This window comes from Pezoporus flaviventris, unplaced genomic scaffold, assembly GCF_033815535.1.
Source record: "Pezoporus flaviventris isolate CSIRO_AGI_PZ_B2104156 unplaced genomic scaffold, CSIRO_AGI_Pfla_v1 ptg000025l, whole genome shotgun sequence".
In the NCBI taxonomy this organism is placed as follows: Eukaryota; Metazoa; Chordata; class Aves; order Psittaciformes; family Psittacidae; genus Pezoporus; species Pezoporus flaviventris.
Window position 1 is genome coordinate 12257935 of NW_026892573.1, and position 18300 is coordinate 12276234.

An 18300-nucleotide genomic window follows, 5' to 3' on the forward strand; every position below is an offset into this window, starting at 1 on the left:
TGTTTTCTTAAGCTTCAGCTCCTTCAGTTTAATCAGTACAGTCCCCGCTTTCTCAATCTCTTCCAATGTGTCTGTCCTCAAGATGACCATAACAAGTAAAAGTGCTCCCTGAGTTCTGTCTTGGGATCTGCTGTAATTAGTGAGTCGGAGGTGACCCTGTAACTTACAAACCTCTCTTCAGGACTGTTCAGATGAGCTTTCACCCACATTCTACTGTCAATAATGAGGCTCACTTTTCTTTTACTTGTACTGATATAAATGGGAACTCATTCCATCATTGTAAAAGTGCAGCAAACCCTATTACATGCTTTTTTTTTTTATTCTTCAGCTGTCCAGATTCAGAAGATCTTGGCTATCCTGGATCAGAGTTAGGTGAAATAAGACAAATGAGAATTCTTGAGTTTTGGTAACAAGGTCCTGATTCCTCTTGAACTGATCTCATCTTTAATTTAAGTTCTGCCTTGAATCTTTTGTCTGTTTTTGGTGTATGATGAGGTAGATGTATGCATATTTTGACTCATTCCATATTCTATGCAGTGTAGACTATGTGTAGCAGGCAGTTAGTCCTTAGAAGAATACATTGTTCTTAAAAGAGTCCCTGTTGTTTATAAATTGTATTCTTTGTAATCATCTATATTCATCTACATCTGGAAAAAGTAAAGACAGAATGTTCTACTAAAATCTTGGTGAGAATTTTATTTGCCAAAATGTCCATCAGGACATTTTTACAATTCTGATAAAAAAATACCATTGTCTGTAAGACAGAGATGGCTTTGAAATACATTTTGTACATTCTATGGTATTTTGATGGATTTGTAGATCTGAAATGTCCTAATTATGTATTTACTACAAGTTTACAGATTGCATTTAGATTGATTAATATAAATCAGCAGTAAAGAATAATAGAGCCTTGTGTCTACAATATAGCAGCATTAATAACACTTATTTTCTGTTATCTTTATTCAGCCAGTTTGCATTGATTAGAACTGCCTATAGTAATGTGGGGGTTTTCATGTTCATTTAAGTGCTGAAACACTTTCTGATAAGTAAGGAAACCTAAGCTGGTGCAGCTTACTTACCGTATGAAATCTGTAGGAACACGTGGGATAGACACATGAACGTGGACTTCCTTCAATCAAACATGGGGTGGCTTAAGGTGTTAACAGTTAGATGAAGTCTTAGAGAAGGAGGACCTATATTAATATAAAGAGAAAAATGTTCATGTTCATCTCTACTAAATACGGTTCCTCATATTTAATAATAACCACAAAGCTTGACATTCATATGGCTGCCTAAGCTACACAGGCAGCCAATGAGGAGAATGGGAACTTTCGTGGCATCATTCACTTGACCTTTTTGAAGACATTCACATTGAGTTGGAAATGGCTTTTGCCCTATCTGTCAAAAGGCGTATCTCCCTGAACACAAAGGAACACACAGTTACAGTGTGAGGCGGAGAAGCCCCAACAATCTAATCAGAGAACATGAAGCCCCCTGACCTGGTTCATGCCATGGCTGTCACAGGGGGGCCATTGGCCCAATGGTCCAGAGATGAGACCAGTCAGTGAGTTCACAGGAAATGTGATCTCCATCACATTACAGATGGTAGAGTCTTACTGCCTATGGGTGTCTGGGACACATTATGGGGTGGAAGGGAAAAACATCTTGGAAATGTACAAAACTTAGTATGGGATGTTTAAAGGAAGGAAAAATGGGGAGGAAAAGGAGGTTTCAAAGTGATTGATCTGGAGATACCAGAGTGGGAAAGCAGAAAGAATAAGGGAATCAAAGTGTATGTCATGTAAACAGTTGCGAACCAATACACTTGCTCAGCTGTAATTAGTGAGTAGGAGGTGACCCTGTAACTACAAACCTCTCTTCAGGACTGTTCAGATGAGCTTTTAACCACATTCCACTGTCAATAATGAGGCTCGCTTTCCTTTTACTTGTACTGATATAAATGTACCATCTTGTCCGATCACCACTGTCTTGTTTTCTCATATAACTCCATTTCTAACTATTTCTCTGGGCAAGGGAGCTCTGTGTGCATGTGTGTATATGGATGTCTGAGTGCCAGCAACTGGAGTGGCACAACAAGTCACGTATGGGGGTCTGCATGCTTGTGGTGTCAGCAACGGGAAGAATGGGGCGCATGCATATTGTGTGGGTGTGAATGTCTGTGAGTGTAGGCAGTAGAACGTCAAGATAAACTTGCTTGAGAAGAGGTTCGAAAGCCAATAATAATTGACTTGTAAAAGGCAAATTGTAAAAGGCAAATTGGCCGTAAAAGGCAATTTTAATTATACTTGAGTCAATAGGGGCTGGAGGAAGCAGAAGTCGTCGTGGTTTCTGGAGACAGGTGAGTGTTGGATGAGGGAAACAAGATCAGGCCATTGGTGCTGTTTGTGTTGTGGGGTTCTATAGTTTCTGTTTCTGCTAGTTTATGTGGCTTCCCATGAATGTAAGCATATGCATTGCACATATGCGTGCACACATGCCTATTGAGAATGTGTACTCATCCTCACTTACTGGCAGGACCTCAGAACATGGAGCTGCAGCAATCCTGTCGCTGTCAGGCTGCTGGTTTGGCAGCTCCCAACACCCTGGTGCTGGTTGTGTCCACTGACAAGAGGGTCTAAGTAGTTCATATTAGGTCATAAATGTAGTAAATGTCCTCACTGGTCAGAGAAGTTCCTTTCTGGGAACCTGTGTGAATGAACAGCAAGAGCACAGTACTGCCTACGTATCTGAGACAGTGCCCTTTGCTACCTCTCACATAGCCTAAAGGATCAACTGCCTGAACAGTCTAAAAGAATCCCCCAGTGTGCAAGCACACCTCTTCCAAAATGAGCAGCCCACCTATATCAGCAGAGAGTGGCCTGGGAGATATTGCTGCATCATAACCCATGGGCTGGCCACAGAGGTTGTGTAATGTGCTGTTATGAATTCCAATGAATTATACTTTTGAATGTAAAGAAAAGTGAAGGCTTACAAAGGCTTCCAGGCTGAAATGCCATTTCTACGTACACAAACAACTACATACTTCTGTTTGCAAAATGCCGTGAAAAATTAACAAGGGCAGAGTATGTGCGCTCCCTGGGATCCCTTCTAGCATGTGTGCTCTATTATTTCCATAAGCCAAAACACATTACCTTTCTGATCTATGCCTTACTGATTTTGCTCTAGGATGTTAACTCTCAAGTCCCCTGAATATCAGAAAACTCTGATTATTATATCACACAAATGGAACACATTTATTTCTAAAAGCTCAGGGCTGGAAGCAGAGCTACACCACAGTGAATCTGTAATGGTCCTCTGAAGTTTAAGGGATGAGTCTGGTTTAAATTCATGTAAATGAATTAGAAGCTATCACATAGGTTCTTGTTTACAGAATGTGTTATTTTCACATCAGTTTTCTATTCATTCCCTTTTTTCCAAGCATATGATGAACCAATAATCAGAGTATGCAACAATCACGTAAAGGTTACTAATTGACAGCTGATCACCAAGAGACATTCTCATTACAGTCAGCAAGAAGAAATATTCTACTATGTAAGTTATAAGCAATACCCTTGCTTGCAAGGGGAAGTATTTTGAAATGGGAATTCTTGGATAAATGCTCTATACTGCAAGTAAACATTTTTTTAGCATATCTTTTTCCTTCCTGAACACTAAGTATCTGTCATATAATGAAAAACCTTGTGGCAAAGCCAACTTGTATCCTGACCTTTTGCTTTTACTTTTTTTCTCTTCAGCTTGACCTACTCGCAGCCTCAGGATCACTCTATGAATGTACATAATCCTTAAAATCCCTTGACATTACAGGCCTGTTCTCTAAATATTTTTTTCTTCTGTTTTGCATGAATAGCTCAGGGATATATAGGCCAATCTAGACCTTTCCTTTGCAAACCAAAAAAACAATTAAAACCATAAATATGTTAAAAAAAAATAAAAAAAGACTGTGGCATTTAAAATGTTATCTAGATACATAATAACCAAGTAAAAGAGTTTGGTTGACGAGAATCTTGACAACACTGAGTAGAAAAAGGCAGATGACTAGAACAGGCATTTTATTATAGCACTCTATTGCATGAATTTGAAACAGTGGATATGCAGCAAGTATGCATATTTTAAAGACCCCTGCCTTGGGTCTTTGTAGTGTTCTGTGTCATCATATTCTGCTTTAGCCAAGGCACAGCCATCTCTTTGTCTTTTACTAGAAAAAATGGCTTGTTTGAATTAGGCATGGGATATTCTTCAAGGCATCAGCAAATGTTGCATACATGAAGAATAACCTATGCTCAAATGCTTCATACATTCCTGGAGATTATCAGCTAGCATACCATATTTCTTATGCAGAAACTGTACAATTCCCTATAGATGGGAATCCACACTGTTCTGTTTTACTTTCAAACAAAAAGTTTCCCCAAAAGGATATTCTTAAATTGTAGATAATTTAAATTTTGTTGCTGGTAGAGGACATGGCCATTTTTTGCTTACATCAATATATGCTGCAAATACTATGTGTTTTCCTTTTACAGCATCTTCAAGGCAGCAGGAAGTGAAGCCCATTTTCTGGCTTTCTGACACTTTCTCTGTGATACTGTGACTGATAATGCAGGGAAGCAAAGAAACAGAAAGCAGTGCTATATATGTAGAACATTCAGTGGCATATGATGTGGCAAATCACATACTGTCCAGATATTTTGACACCTCAGAAGTCTACCACCTAACTTTTTATGGACATAAACAGGCAATTTCTGAAAGCTAATTAGTATACAAATACATGTTGTCCATATGATTTCATTAAGCTTGTCACAAGTAAGAATAGAAATATCTTTTTAGGCAAATACATGTCCATTTAAACCTCATTTGCTGATGCCTATGGGAATTATGAAAGTGAAGGGCAACAGAAACATAATGAAATGCAGGAAGCAATTGGTGACACCAAAATAAACCTTCTGGAACCTTTAAATTGGTTTCAGATGCATGTCCAGCTCTGCAAGTATTTTGTAACTCATCCTCAAGAGAGAATGTCAAGCTTTTGGACTCAAAGACAAATGACATGACAGAACATAACCTCTGCATCTGAAATATTCTGCCCCTTCATTAAAAGGAAACTCCTGAAGGTGGAGCAGACTATAGAAGAGAGATAAATGGGAGGTGAAGGAAGACATCATATGAAGAAAAAGAAGAATCAAATTTCTTTATTTGAGTTCAGAACTGTCGTGGTTTAAACCCAGTCAGGTAACTTGTTCACTCACTCCCAGTGAGTGGTGCCGAGCTGACAACAATCGAGGTCCGTGTCCCCCCCCCCCCCACCGGGGTTCTCCCCTTCCCCACTCCCGGAGGAACGGGGAGGAGGATCGAAAAAAAAGTGCAACTCCCACGGGTTGAGACAAGAACAGTCCAGCAACCAATGTACACAAATCACCACCGCTACTATCAACTACAACAATGATAAGGGAAAATAACAAGGGAAGAGAATACGATACCACCGGCCAAGAAAACGAGTTCCACCCGGAAGCCCGTGTCCTTCCGGGTAACTCCCAGTAACCCCCCACCCCGGCCATGACGTGCTGTGGTATGGAATACCTCCCTGGCTAGCCCGGGTCAGGCGCCCTGTCTCTGCTTCCTCCCGGCTTCCCCTCCTCCCTGGCAGAGCATGAGCCTCACAAAGTCCTTGGTCAGGGTAAACATCACTTAGCAACAACCGAAAACATCGGCTTCACCAACACTGTTCTCAGGCTGGAAGTCAAAACACAGCACTACACCAGCTAACACAAAGGAAAAAAAAAACATGACTGCTACTGCTGAACCCAGGACAAGAATGTATCACACTACATATTTCTGATTAGTCACTGTTCAAGTAGTTTACTACTGATGGAAACGCTTTTCTTTTAATAGCAAAATTAAAAGCAAAAGAAAGCAAATGAGTATATATGATCAGCTGGGTAGGTGACCTTATTTTCCTGGCTGCTCTTTTCTTACTCTTTCTAGTTCATTAAAGTTCAAGGACAACAGGAAAAAGAAGTTGGTCAGTAATTGTGATTCACTTATTTTCTTTTTTGAGCAAGGTGGGATTGGAAGTGAAATTACTGAGATTTCTGTTCCCATCTGCTCTGCAATTGGAGCCTTATCCAGGAAGTAATAGAAGGGAGACAAGTGTCATGCTAGGATTAGTTCAACTGGATATCAACAGGATGTTTGTAGCCTATTGTGGTTTCTTCTTATTTAATACAGGGACTTAAATGTCTATCTACAATGAATATGAATGTTTCCTTCTCTAAATGCACAATACATCACATATCTTTTGAGGCATCTGCATCTCTGGAAGTGCAGGGAGATGTGTGAATGTATTTGAACACAGTGAACAGTAATACAGTAGTCAGGATAAGAATCAGTTATCCTGATAATAATCAATAATAATCAGTAGTCAGGAAAACAAAAAAAAATTGGGAAGGTTGTTGAAGTCTGTATTTAGCTGTAAGGGTCTAATCTCTTAAGACTCCTTCTATAGCCAAGGAAGAGGTTTCTCCCAGTGACAATTCAGAATGGTACCCCGACTCAAGATGCTCCCAGCAGCCCCCTGTAGCAGACCCAGGCAGTCACTAAGGAGCAAGTCAGAGATACCTCCTTTGGCTAATTTTCCTTGTGGGGCTCAGCTCATTCATGTGTAGGCAGGCTCCCATCCCTCTGCTGCATTAAAAGTGACTATCACAGAGCAAAACTGCTGCATGTCATAATTTTCTGTCAGTAGAACAGTAATCTATTTATCATTTCTCAAATATGACTTAATCTGTTAACTTAAAACACAGCCTTTGAACATGAGTACATGTTAATTTTACTATATGAACCATGAAGTTTGGATAATTAAATGTACTTCTAAACCTTCCTCTATGCCCTGTTTTGAATGATTACTACAATTTAATTCTAACTCTTTTTCTAGGACTAACTCATGTTTTGAATTATCAGTACCCACAAACCTTATTTCTACTTGCATGAAGACTAAATTCAAATTAATACAGTTCTCTTTCCTTTACTGTGTGAAACATGAAATTCTCAAATTTCCTTTATTAATTTTCCAACTGTTCAAGCTTGTTTTTTTCCCCCATATTATAATAAATCAGAAAGAAGACTGCATTCAACCATAATACAGACCACTGTGATGGCAACGGTGACAGTGACAGATTATGAGTTGCATTTTGGCCACATGTCTTATCTTGACAAAGGTATGCCTATTGAACTGTGCTCCTGACAGCTGCCTTGGCCTGGAGAGATGAGAAACCACCAACTCGGTAATGAGGCACTTCAGATTTGACTAGTTCTGCAGAGTTAGTGTTTAGTTATGCCCATTTCTGGCTGGCTGAGCTAAACAAAGCACCACTTCCTTTGCCTCCACTGTCTCAGCTGTTTGTTGGTGGCCCCGGTTGTTAGCTACTGTTTTCTGAGAGCTGTTCATGAAATCACTCCCATCAAAATGAGGACACTTAGTAAAGATGGAATAATTGAACTGCCCACTTCATTCAGGTCTCATGTATGAGATATACCACCAGATCTGAGTGAGCAGCAGTTTCCAAGAGAAAGGTGGCAGTGGGAGCTGCTAATAATTTCTTCAGCCAGCAAAGAGGAAACATGATCCTTGACTGATCCTATGGCCATGTACAAGCAAGTCCATGCAGGTACCTGCAAGAGCCCCAGAAGAATGTCACTCTTAAAGAAATTGTGTTTCAGTTTCTGGGTTGACTGTGTTCTACCTGTCTTCATAGGATTATAGGCAAAGGGTTGGAACTTCACTGTGTGCCCTTAGGTCTAGGTTTAAAAAATGGATTTAGAACCAAATGGCTTGAAAGCTGGGATCTAGCAGCTATATCCACTCACAGCAGCCTGGACAGGAATAATACATAAGGTGCGTGTTTTCTTGTAAGCTGGCTAGAAAATCTAGCACATCTAATAATGCAGGAGGGCCAGGAGGCCTCCTTGGATGGATAAGGAGCTGCTGAGGAAACTTTGAGGGGAAAAAAGAGGCTTCTAAAAGGTGGAAGCAAGGACAGGTGGCCTGGGAAGAACACAGAGATGTTGTCCAGGAAGCTAGGGACCAGGTTAGGAAAGCTAAGGTCCAGTTAGAATTAAACTTGGCTACTGATGTGAAAGGTAACAGGAAGGGATTCTATAGTTTCATTGCAAATAAAAGACAGACTAAGGAAAATGTGGGCCCTCTCTGGAAACTATCAGGAGAACAGGCTACCCTGGGTTTGGAGAAGGCTGAGGTTCTGAATGACTTCTTTGCCTCAGTCTTCACTGGCAAAGGCTCTGACAACACCACCCAAGTCTTGGAAGGCAGACGCAGGGACTGTGAGAATGAAGACCTTGGGCCCACTGTAGGAGAGGATCTGGTTCGAGACCATCTTAAGAATCTGAATATAGGCAAGTCCATGGGACCTGATGAAATCCACCTGCGGGTCCTGAAGGAGCTGGTGAATGAAGTTGCTAAGACACTGTCCATTATATTTGAAAAATCATGGCAGTCAGGTGAAGTTCCCAATGACTGGAAAAAGGGAAATATAACCCCCATTTTCAAGAAGGGGAAAATGGATGACCCAGGGAAATACAGACCAGTCAGTCTCACCTCTGTGCCTGGCAAAATCTTGGAGCAGATTCTCCTGGAAGGCATGCTGAGGCACATGAAAATCAACAAGGTGCTTGGTGACAGCCAGCATGGCTTCACTAAGGGGAAATCCTGCCTGACCAATTTGGTGGCCTTCTCTGATAGGGCTGTGGAACTGATGGACAGGGGTAGAGCAGTTGATGTCATCTACCTGGACTTGTGCAAAGTGTTCGACATTGTCCCAGACGACATCCTTGTCTCTAAATTGGAGAAACATCAATTTGAGCGATGGACCACTCAGTGGATAAAGAACTGGCTGGATGGCTGCACTCAGGAGTTGTCGTCAATGGCTCAATATCCAGCTGGAGACCAGTAACAAGTGCTGTCCATCAGGCAGCGGTGTTGGGACCAGTCTTGTTCAGCATCTTTGTCAGTGACATGGACAGCGGGATTGAGTGTGCCCTCAGCAAGTTTGCCGATGAGCACCACCAAGCTGTGTGGTTTGGTTGATACGCTGGAGGGAAGGAATGCCATCCGGAGGGACCTTGACACGCTTGTGAGGTGGTCTGATGCCAACCTCATGAAGTTTAACCATGCCAAGTGCAAGGTCCTACACCTGGGTCAGAGCAATCCCAGGCACAGCTGCAGGCTGGGCAGAGAAGAGATTCAGAGCAGCCCTGTGGAGAAGGACTTGCGGGTGTTGGTCAATGAGAAACTCAAGATGAGCCAGCACAGTATGCTTGCAGCCCAGAAGGCCAAACATAATCTTACCCTTTATCAAAAGGAGTGTGACCAGCAGGTCAAAGGATGTGATCCTGCTCCTCTACTCTGCTTTTGTGAGACCTCGCTTGTGTCTTCCAGTGTCTGAAGGGGGCCTATAAGGATGCTGGGGAGGGACTCTTCATTAGGGACTATAGTGATAGGACAAGGGGTAACAGGTTAAAACTTAAACAGGATAAGTTTAGATTGGATATAAGGAAGAAGTTCTTTACTGTGTGGGTGGTGAGGCACTGGAACAGGTTGCCCAGAGAAGTGGTAAATGCTCCATCCCTGGCCATGTTCAAGGCCAGGTTGGACAGAGTCTTTGGTGACATGGTTTAGTGAGAGGTGTCCCTGTCCATTGCAAGGGGTTGGACCTAGATGATCTTAAGGTCCTTTCCAACCCTAACTATTCTATGATTCTATGTAGAAACAAAGCAGTTTCCTGTGTCAAAATAACAGTGATCTTGTTAAGTCTAGTTGAGTATCCTCAAATCTCAGAGAACTTAACCTGAGCCAGCTTCAGTGTGAGCCTGAAGGCCAGAAAGCCAACTGTATCCTGGGCTGCATCAAAAGGAGCATGACCAGCAGGTCGAAGGAGGTGATCCTGCCCCCTTCTACTCTGCTCTTGTGAGACCTCACTTGGAGTATTGTGTGCAGTTGTGGTGTCCTCAACATGGAAAGGACATGGAACTGTTGGAACAAGTCCAGAGGAAGGCCACGAGGATGATCAGGGGACTGGAGCACCTCCCGTATGAAGACAGGCTGAGAAAGTTGGGGCTGTTCATCCTGGAGAAAAGAAGGCTGAGTGGAGACCTCATAGCAGCCTTCCAGTATCTGAAGGGGGCTTATAAGCATGATGGGGAGGTGCTTTTCATTAGGGATTATGGTGACAGGATAAGGTGCAATGGGTTCAAATTTAAACAGAGGGAGTTCAGATTAGATATAAGGAAGAAGTTCTTTGCTGTTAGGGTGGTGAGGCACTGGAATGGGCTGCCCAAGGAAGCTGTGAATGCTCCATCCCTGGCGGTGTTCAAGGCCAGGTTGGACAAAGACTTGGGTGACGTGGTTTAGCATGAGGTCTCCCTGCCCCTGGTAGGGGGGTTGGAACTAGATGATTTTAAGGTCCTTTCCAACCCTAACTATTCTATGATTCTATGACTCTATGATTCTTTGATTAAGTTGGGGGGGGGGGGGGGGCGGGGGGAGTTTTCCTATAAAAGGATAAGGCAAATAGCTCTCTTGCCCTGTAGAAAGAGGGTTATCATTTCCAAGCTTACGTATCATATAAGTCAGAATATCCACATTCTTTATCTCTTGTATCCACTTTGGAGGTCAAGGTTACATTCTCAACGTTGAATTTCAGACTTGATTATCTACCAGCCACATAATGCGGCAGGGGAGTTTTATATCTGATGCACAGTAAGAGGCAGAACAGTCATGACTATATGATCTAATATTTTTTTTCCAAAAAAAAGTTATAAAAATAAGTCTCCAGTTGTCACAGCTCTGAAAAACTTACCCATGACTCATTTAAACCAGACATGACTATGTGAGCTGGTTGAAAGCAAGAATAACTGAACTTCCCCTTTTCATCTCAGCAAGGGTTTACTCAGCTGCCTCTTAACCATTTAAACTTTGGTGTGAACAATCGATGCATTCCTCAGGCTAATAAACAAACATTTGCAAGCAGAGGGAAGTAAATACTGGGGGGTGAAGATACTATTCCTTACAGCCAAGACCAAGAGCTCACGGGAACAATACTTGTCAGAGGTGAGAGAAGTTACACCTAAGCTCACTAGATCCAAGGAGTATAATATACCCATAAGTTAATAGCTACCTATTTGAATTCAATTTCCATTTTTCCAAGTTGAAACCCACTTGCAATAAAACAGCATTACGTTCAAAATCTGAAGAAATATGCTGATCTGCAACATTGTTGTCTTACTAATTTCCCATCATTCATTCAATCACTAATGGTCACATTTTCCTGGACTTGCTGCATTCTCTGATCTTACACAGCAGAACTATCAGGATTAATTCTTGACCCTGCCCTGGCCTTCCAGTATTAGGTTGGACAAACCACTTATTTTCTCTGTGATTCAACTCCATTTATGAAAAATTGCCCTTATGAAAAATGAAGATAATATTATTTCCATAATTTGCTAGCCATGTTGAGGCTAAATGAAAGAACAGTAGCACATAGAGTAATAAAATATGAAGGAAATTGCTTAGTTTGAGGATACTGCGACTAATACCACTTTTTGATTTAGAAAGAACTTACAGAAAAAAAATATATAATGCAATTTTACCTCTAAGAATGTATTAATTTTTTGCTTCAAACAAGGCTTAATGGATTTCTGTGAGTTAAAATATCACTAATCCCAATTAAATCTTTGCAACTGCTACTGATTCTAGGCAAGAACTGTAAAACCTTAGTTGTATAAAATACATTTCTCTCAAAAGCCATTATTTTGCGAGAAAAATCTCAAAGCTGTGTTTTGTTTCTAGCAGAAAAATACATTAATAAAATCTCATTTTGAGCAAACTGCATGCTTAGCACATTAGAAGAGCAGTAATGCTCTAAAGTGCTTTGTGACAAAGCAAGCCTCCAGTACATTTCAGTTTTAACAAGTCTACCAGATTTGAATCTTGTGATTAAATCTGGGAGTTTTTTATAATAAATACACAATATGCAAGCACATATATTGAATACCTAAATGTATATTTTAGCTGAAAGATGTAATGGTCATGATTTTTTTGTTAGCTTATTCTAAAAATTGATTCAGATGACTATTAGCCAGGCACCATTTATGAATTATGTAAGCTCAAACATCAGATTGTCCAGAATGATCAGGTTAGTGCATTAATGAGCACACAGATATGGAATACCAGACCATACCAGCTCTTCTCCTCATATTTTGTCTCTAGTACTGATTGGGGATTTTATATTAAAATCAAGCAAACAAATAATACCGTAGTGTCCTCCCCCAAAAGTTTCTAGCATCTCCACTAGTTAACAATAGTGAGATTTCTTGTCCTCTCTCAAATCCAGTATGCATTTTTATATCTATATATGTAGAAGAATGTTTTGTTTCAATTGTCATTACTCTTCTAAAATATATTCACTTATAATCTTTGTTTTCAGTCTTACTAAATATCAAACTGGGTGATATTGTGAAAATAAGCTCCCTGTGGAAATGTTAACTATACAACATATTATTCATTTCTGTATTTTTATCTTTTGTATCAGAAATAGTGTGACCAGCAGAACTAGGGAAGTGGTTGTCCCCCTGTACTCAGCACTGGGGAGGCTGCACCTCAAATAGTGTGTTCAGTTTTGTGCCCCTCACTACAGGAAAGATGTTGAGTTCCTGGAGCACACCCGAAGAAGGGCAATGAAGCTGGTGAAGGGTCTGGAGCACAAGTCCAGTGAGAAGCAGCTGAGGCAACTGGGGTTGTTTAGCTTGAAGAAAAGAAGGCTCAGGGCAGACCCTCTTGCTCTCTGATTACCTGAAAGGAGGTTGTACTGAGGTGGGTGTCAGTCTCTTTTCCCAAGTAAAAAGTGGTAGCACAAGAGGAAATGGCCTTGAGTTGCACCAGAAAAGGTTTAGACTGGATATTAGGAAAAATTTCTTCACCAAAAGTGTAGTCAACCATTGGAATAGGCTTCCCAGGGAAGTGGTGGAGTTACCATTCTTGGAGGTATTTTAAAGATGTGTAGATGTGGTGTTTAGGGACACGGTTTAGTGGTGGACTTGGCAGTGCTAACAGGTTAACAGTTTTACTCAATGACCTTATGGGTCTTTTCCAATCTAATGAACCTACGATTGTATGATCTTATGGAAATTCAGTTTCTTTTTGCACTAAATTGAGGTAAATCTTACCATTCAGCTTATCTTCTTTATCAGGCTTAATTTCTATCAAGTTCTGCCTTATCACTTTTCCAGCCTAGACAGCCTGTGGTTTACTATGTGGGTTTTGATATTTCAACATCCATATTGAACTTAAGCATTTTGATAATTCAACATCCAGATTCCAGCTAACACCTCATAAGCTAGTTCTATTTATCTAGGTCATTTGTCATGTACTTCTTTAGACAGAATTGTGTCTTAGTTGTCTTAGTTGTCTTAGTCTTCTACAGCTTTTAGCATAAATTAATACCTCATTTGCAATAAAAAAAATGTAACATCAGATCACAGAATTTGTTGGAAGTTTAGGCAAATATTCAGATAAAATGTTTATTATTTGCTCTGCAGTTTAGCATTAGGTTGGCTAAATTTAGAATAACCTGGTGCCCTGGGTTGAGACAAATGAGAGCGAACATTCTTCCTGTGTCCAGGACTAAAAAAAAAAAATTAGTCAAAAGAAGCTTCCTACTACTGAACTGTCTTCTGACAGTTTCTGGATGTCACTCAGCACAAAATCTATGGAGGAAAGCTTTGCTGAATGCTTATAGTTGTAGTTTTTTCTTTCTTTACTTTTTTCCTTATGATAATTTACAGCAAGAGAATTCAGTCACACTCCCTCCTGCCTGGCTTCTTTTGCAGTCCCAGCGTGTGAGCACCTCTATTGGGTATTTTGTTCAAGAAGAGTATTAACTCTTTTGCTTCCAGCTATCACATAGGCTGGAAGGATGGACATCCTGGTGGTTTTGCCTAGAGGGGCTGCTTGGGGCCTGTGGTAGTGAGGGTGCTTCTGCACATAAGCGTGCATACCAAAGCATGGCACTGCTGTCAGACCCCTTGCTTTAGCCCTCTCCTAGTCTGGGGAGTACCATAATTCCTCCTGTGCATTTATTTTGTTTGTATCTCTGCCAACAGCAGTACTGTTCTCTATACGTAATGCCTGAGGAGTGAGTTGAAGAGGGTCTGAAATTCACTAACAAGACTTTGGAAGCCTTCACTGCAGACCAGATCTGTGTTGCTCATCACCTCTTTCAAAGCATTTCAGTTTCTATTCAGATGTTTGACACACCAATTTCACTGTTTAAATTATATCACCTTGCTGTCATCACAGTCAAGAGAAATTTAGGGCTAAATCAGTTGCCTAAACATTTAGCACCATTTGAGATGCCACTCTGCAAGTGTGGGGATGTCCTCTGTAAGTTCACATTTAATTTTTTGGAGAGCTAACTAGGAAAGAAGAGGAAGTGGAATTCAGTCCTTTTTCCACCCCATGGGCTTCAGCTATCCCTTTCTCGACTCCCTGGGAGCAGCCTGAAACAGCCCACTGGCTGCTACACATGCTAAGAGCAAATCCTGGTCCCACCCAGGGAGCATCTGGCAATGAAGCAGTCAAGACAAGGTGTCCCCATTTGCACCACAGACCTGCTGGTTCTCCCACTAACAAGAATGGCTCTAGTAGTAAATAAACTTTTGCTAAGAGACAAGTAATCAAATCACTGAAGCAAAGACCAGAATTCAGTATATCCTGTCCTAACAGGACTATTTACCTGCTTAGGTTCAGTGTTGTTTTCTGTCTCTTGCTTGCTTCCCTACTGTCCTCTGTATGTCACATTATGTCCTTTTCTCACACTATTCTCACATCTCTTTGTATTTGTTTTTCACATGCATTGTCCCTCTATATACTTTTGACTGTATAAACGTGCTTGGGACCCCTCAGACAATTTAGGTCTCTACATGCTCCAACTAGTTTCATCTGGATTTCATGTACAATTGTCTAAAGAGACCAGAAACATTTCCTCCCCTTTGGCTCAGTATTGACATTCATGTTATTATTTTTATCTGTTATCAGTGCATAGTGTCTTAAAATCAGGGCTCTATTTCAGAAAGCATTGTAAAAATATAATCAGGAAGCATATAGGTCTTTACACTGAGTTATTTAGGGATAAACTATGTAAGAAAGGGAGTTCTAGTGCTTTTACTTTACATATGGAGAGTGAAGAAAAGAATGAAAGTATTGAGACCCCTACAGGTAGTCAGTCAGTGTGTGGGACTTTCAGAAGTGACTCACAAGAAACTTGGGAATATCTGTTTTCTGAATATGACCTACTTCTCTGCTGAGTGATCTCATACCTCTTGTGTATCTCTTGCTTCTCTTCTCTTGAGGTCAAGAAGTTACTGCTTTCCCTCTAGCCTCTGCCTGCAGAAACTGTCTATAAGGCTAGCTCTAAATATTAATGGATATACAAACATATCCTCTGGTATGCTAACATTAATTCACTTGACTTCCATTTTTCTGTGTCAACATGGAACAAAGTGGATACTATTTGCAGGGACTATCAGCACAGGAAAGCAGCAGTGTGACTGTAATAGTATCACAGCTCCTTCATCAAAAAATCCCAAGTTTTGTCAGAAATCCAAATAGAGTTGCCATTCCTTTTGGAGCTAAACCCAGAGCTGTCACGTAATTTTCTTTAACTTCCTCATTGGAAGACGAACTCCAAATATGTCCTCAACCTTTGCAAAGCATAGCTGAGAACCAGCTAGCCTAAAGTTGTTACCTGGAAAATTACTGGAACAAATTCCTAAACCTCTCAGATTGCAAGAATTAGAAGGATAATACAGTAAGAAAAACAGGTCAAGATAGATTTGTCAAGAGCAGTCACATCACTCAAGTTCCATCTTTCAGTGGGATAACAAAGCTAGTGAATAGGATAGAAACAGTAGATATGTACATCTTGACTTTAGTAAAGTTTGTGGCAGAGCCTCTGCAATACTTTCATATGTAAATTTTGAAAATGTTGTTGAAGTGGTTTTATGAAGAACTTGTTTTTAAAATGAGAAATTGAGAGACCTTTTAACGTCTCTCTCCATTAATATTTAGCATAAACCTTGATTATGATGGTGAAATAGGGGGGTAGTCCCATAAAATTTACATATGACAGAAAGATGAGAAATACAACATGCACTTTAGTGGTCAGAAGTAGAATAAAGAATGAACTTGATAAAGTAGAGGACTAGTCTGAAATAAATATAATGAAATTTAATAAGGCCAAGTGAAAAGTTCTCCAGGAATAAAATAAAAATTAAATTCATAAATGCAAAATGAGAAAAAAAGCAGAGAAACTCGTTAGTTGGCAGCACTGCAAGCAAGGCTCAGGCCGCTTCATGTGAACTGAATCCTTGTTTGAGATGCTGTCACTAAAGAGACAAGTCTCATTCTGAAATCTCATTACATACAAGAGTTATTGCTAATTAAATATTAACATGCAAATAATTATTAATATGCTGCGTAATTATTATACTCCTTGGAACAAATGGTAGCCACTCGATGCCAATATTATGTCCCATTTTGAAAAACATCATTAAAAAATGTTATGGATAAACTAGAGGGAAACCTGAACTGATGAACAAAAGTGAAAAGTAATCTAAAAAAATTATCAGAAAAGATAAGGAAAATGTTTAGTTGAGAAAGGATAAGACTGAGACAGGACAGTATAATCACATTAAGAGATTTGAGACTAACAGTAATCAACTGTTCTCAATGGGAGTGATTGCCTAATTTATAGAAAGAGACATTTAAATCAGATATTACAAAAACTCTTGGCTGTCAAGATATTTGAACACTGGATTTGGTTATTTCTGGAGGTTTTGGGGTTCCTGGCAGATTTTGAAGAGCAGATCCAGTTAAAGAAGTAGCCCAGAAAATGTGTTTGACCTTGTTTTGGAACTAGGGAATGAAGTCAATGACTTTCTGAGGTATCCTTCTTGCTTTTTGTTTCAGCAGCACCCATGATTTCTTTTAGGGCTTAAAGAAGTACTACTGGATACATAGCTGTTGTTTTATCAGTCAACAAAAACCTTAAAAAAGATCAGATACAGTCAGAAGAAAAGAAAATACAATGTCTGTATCTATGATCTATGTCACTAATGTGACTGGGCTTTATTTTGTATCAGTTTGCAGCATTTTCTAACTGCACATCCTCATTCTAAGTCCGTGATGCATAGTCACCTGCATCTTTTAAGGACCACTGGTTCATTGATTCAAGCCTATTCCCATCTGTTCACGTTTAACTGGCCACTGCCCTGAATTGTTTTCCTAGTCACACTAGTACAATTTATTCAGATATAATTTTAAATTGATTCAGAAGCCATAACTTATATTTTTAAGTCCAATACTGTAGTATAAACATTTATCACTGTCTTTCTAGACAAACATTAACTTAATAATTTTTGAATTCATGTTGAACTGAACTCTCAGTTTTCAGGTGAGCTTGTACTTAGCTGACTACTGTGGACTGAACAATAATTTGTCACTCACCATTGACAGGTTTTTTTTGTAGGTCAGATAAATGTTTCTGGGTATTTTGAATAATAATAATGGTGAGCATATTTCCCAAAGCTATTCACTTAAGTAGTGAGTAGCTTCAAGAAATATTTTGAAGAGGAAACGGTGGCAGAGGATCACTGATGGGAAAACATTGACTGCCCTTATTTGTGGAAGAAGCATTTGTTAAGCTGATGCAGAATGAGCACTGAAGATATTAGGGGGCCTAAAAGGATGCTGGGGAGGGACTCTTCAGTAGGGACAGTAGTGATAGGATAAGGGGTAATGAGTTCAAATTTAAACACAGCAAGTTCAGATTAGATATAAGGAAGAAATTATTTACTGTAAGGGTGGTGAGGCACTGGAATGGGTTGCTCAAGGAAGCTGTGAAAGCTCCACCCCTGGTGGTGTTCAAGGCCAGGTTGGACAGAGCCTTGGGTGACACGGTTTAGTGTGAGGTGTCCCTGTCCATGGCAAGGGGTTGGAACTAGATGACCTTAAGGTCCCTTCCAACCCTAACTATTCTTTGACTCTATATTCTATGTGTCTTTTGGGAATGGAGCACTAAAGAGAGCCCAGAGTTGAATAACTAGAAAAATCAGGTACAATCTGTTGATATGAATAAATGCCTTCTGATTATGAAAAATTAAACAAATATGCTGTATCACAGATACAAGGTGTCGTGGTTTAAAGCCAGTCAG